Consider the following 3,591-nt stretch of genomic DNA (forward strand, 5'->3'; position numbering starts at 1 on the left):
CATAGTTGTAAACATTTCTTTTTACGTCTTGTAACAGACTAAGTAGATCTTCATGTATGTTAATTCTATATGTTCTGTCAACTTTTTGTTAGACCCCACTAATGGATTATTGTTGTTTACGATTATTGCTTTCCATTTTCATGCCCATTGAATAATTGTTATGTTGATCAATAATGTATTATATTGAAAATTATGTGTCATTTCATGCAACTCGAGGAACAACATCAAACAATGGCACTCAGAAAACAAGCTAGATTGGGAGTTGGTTGCTCGAGCGCACCGAGTACCATGTGAGTCAGTAATAAAGGTAAAGGTAAACATGTGTAACGACCCGACTCTTTATGCTGAATCGAAGTGGTTACTAAATCTAGGATCAGTGTTTAAGTCATAAAATCTGGTGTAAATAAATGCAAAGAAATCTAGCAAATTTATTTATGAAAGATAGTTAAAGTAACATGTAGAAATACGAGTTAAGTTTAAAATCCCTAAGCGGGCCCTATCTACATAAAGATGGTAAATAATGAAAGTACTCGAACTCAAGTGCGAAAATCTGAAATAAAGGTAAGCGGAAGCGGTAGCCCCTATGGCCCTTCACGGTCTCACTTCGAGTCGCTCGCCAGTTTGCCCTTGCCCTTACCTCGTCCTCTACCTGAAAACATGAAATGAAGAGAATGAGTATAAAAATACTCAGTAAGGGACCCACTACTAGTCCCACTAGGTGCCTGTTAACATTCCTATCGAGTCCTGAAACTAGTACCCAATCTCTGGCACGCTCCCGAACACGTGCAACATGCGCCCCGTAGGGACATAACTCTGGTCTTCGGTGTCCAGGGGACACTTAGGACCGTCGGGATGCGAGGACCCCGTCGAGTCGCTCGAGTCATATCTATAGTCATGCTGGACTGGCGCCCCGTCGAGCCTAACAGTCCTAAATAGGTGGTGATCCCGAAGGACACCCATGCAGGTACGACTCAGATAGGAGAAGTTAACAGATACCCCAATCCCAACATACATATGCATACGTCATCAAATTATCATCAGAAAATAACCACCATCTCATCCCCCACTACAGCTATCATCAAACAGTCACTAATAGTTCTCATTATACAGTCACCCACGTCATAAGCCCATCAGTCTTATCATACAGTCACATACATCATAAGTCCATCAGTCCTATCATACAGTCACATACATCATAAGTCCATCAGTCCTATCATACAGTCACATACATCATAAGTCCATCAATCTTACCATACAGTCACATACATCATAAGTCCATCAGTCTTATCATACAGTCACATATGGTTCGAGGGTTCTCATTACTATAATATTATGCCGAAGTATGGCCATGTCATTCGTCAGATCATGATAAAATATTATCATACATCGTAAGCCCAACCATCATCGTATGTCACTGAAGGAACATGCAACATCAAATTCTCACATGGGGCTAGTAGTAGAAATCTCTTACCTCGAGATGTTGCTAGATGAGTTCCTACTGAGGAAGTCCTAAGCTGCAGCAGCTATTTGGTCCAATTTGCTTCTTGAGGAAAGTAATTAAATTAATTAAATTTCCAAATTAACTCATTTAATTACTGGGCAGGCTAGGGAATTTGGAAATTACCAAAAATTTAGGTGGAAGGAGCCAAAACAGGCTTGGCGGCTCGACTGGAAGAAGACAGGACCGGCTCGGCTTGGCGTAGGCGCGGCTCGGCTCGGTACAGGGACTTCGCGTGCGGCTCGGCTTGCTACAGGGAGGGGGCGCGGCTCGGCTACGCGGAACGCACGGCGCGGCGCGGCTGCACGCGGGGAGAGCTGGGCACGTGTGGCGCGGACGCGGGTTTCGGTTTCGGGCGCGCGGGCGGTTCCGGGTTCGGACGCGCGGGTGGTGGTTCCGGGTTCGGTTTCGTCCGTCGGCTGGAGGCAGGCGCGTTCGCGGCTTCGGTGCGGCTCGGGTGTAGGCGCGTTCGCGGCTCCGATTTGCAGACGCGTTCGGCTGGCGACGCGGCTTCGACGTGGAGATGGATCTCGGCTTCGGGACGCGACGAGTTTCGGCTGATCTGCCTCGGATCGAAGCGGCGCGAGGGGTGACTTCGGCTTCCAGTCGTCTTGCAGACGCGTGAATGGACGGCTTCGACTCGGCTTCGGCGTGCGAGGAAGCTTGGACGAATTCTGGCGCGGCTGTGCGTGTGGCGTGGGTAGGCGGCTAGGGTTTCGCGACGGCGGCGGCGGCGGTGGCTCGCGGCGGCGGCGGCGGCGCGGCTAGGGTTTTCTTCTCTCCCTCTTCTCTTTTCTTTTCCTTTTCTTTTCCTTTTCTTTTCCTTTTCTTATTTATAAAATAATTTCCCTCTTTTCTCTTCTTTGATTAATTCCAAGTTTCACCCTTCTCTCTCTAAAATTTCACCCAATTTCTCAACAAATCCCTCCTTTCCCTCAACTTTTAAATACGTATAAAAATCTTAAATACCAAGATAATTTCATTTGGAGTTTACTTAATACTTTAAAAAAGAAAAATCCAAATCTTAATGATATAAGTTCCATTATTTAATTATAAATAAATAAATAAAATAAAATAAAAAAAAATACTAAGAAAAATGGATACAAGATCATTGGGGCGTTACATACTTCCCCCCTTAGAAAGCTTTCGTCCTCGAAAGCTCTAATCCTCGAACATTTCTGGGTACTGGGCCTTTATGTCCTCTTCTCTCTCCCACGTGGCCTCTTCAACTCCATGGTTCTGCCAGAGGACTTTGACTAGTGGAATATCTCGACTACGAAGCTTCTTGACCTCTCTTGCCAAGATCTCGACAGGCTGCTCCTCGTAGCTCAAGTTCTCACTGACCTGTAGGGGCTCGAAGTCCACGATGTGCGTCGGGTCTGCGACATACCTCCTCAACATGGAGACATGGAATACGTCATGCACTGCTGAGAGGGATGGGGGCAAGGCCAAACGATAAGCCACAGGGCCAATCCGTTCCAGTATCTCAAATGGCCCCACGAAACGTGGACTCAACTTCCCCTTCTTCTCGAACCTCAGAACGCCCTTCATCGGAGCTACCTTCAAAAAGACCATATCTCCCACTTCAAACTCGAGGTCCTTACGTCGTACATCAGCGTAACTCTTCTGTCTGCTCTGTGCGGTCAGCATACGAGCTCGGATCTTCTGTATGGCTGCATTGGTAGTCTGCACTAACTCGGGGCCTAGCATCCTCTGCTCTCCAACCTCGCCCCAGCAGACAGGGGATCTACAGCACTTGCCATACAGAGCCTCAAACGGAGCCATACCAATGGTAGCCTGGTAACTGTTATTATAGGCGAACTCCATTAGATGCAGGTGGGAGTCCCAACTTCCTGAAAACTCTAGCACACAGGCCCGCAGCATATCCTCCAAAATCTGGTTCAGTCTCTCTGTCTGACCATCAGTCTGAGGGTGGAATGCCGTGCTGAAGTCCAGCCTCGTACCTAATGCAAGTTGGAGCCCTTGCCAAAATTTCGAAGTGAAACGGGCATCCCTGTCTGAAACGATGGATACTGGTACTCCGTGCAGTCTTACTATTTCCGTCATGTATAACTGCCCCCACTTGCTGGCAG

The 3,591-nt window shown here is 47.2% G+C and overlaps 1 long non-coding RNA gene across 1 annotated transcript; it reads right to left on the minus strand.

Moving 5' to 3' along the window:
* Positions 1-404: 404 nt before the first annotated feature.
* Positions 405-2,316, minus strand: LOC127151678 (uncharacterized). The gene is made up of 2 exons (XR_007824756.1): positions 1,472-2,316; positions 405-649 (listed from the first exon to the last, which is right to left on the minus strand). It is a non-coding gene; the product is annotated as an uncharacterized LOC127151678 (long non-coding RNA).
* Positions 2,317-3,591: the final 1,275 nt, after the last annotated feature.

The sequence above is a fragment of the Cucumis melo genome, chromosome 11, assembly GCF_025177605.1.
Source record: "Cucumis melo cultivar AY chromosome 11, USDA_Cmelo_AY_1.0, whole genome shotgun sequence".
NCBI lineage: Eukaryota > Viridiplantae > Streptophyta > Magnoliopsida > Cucurbitales > Cucurbitaceae > Cucumis > Cucumis melo.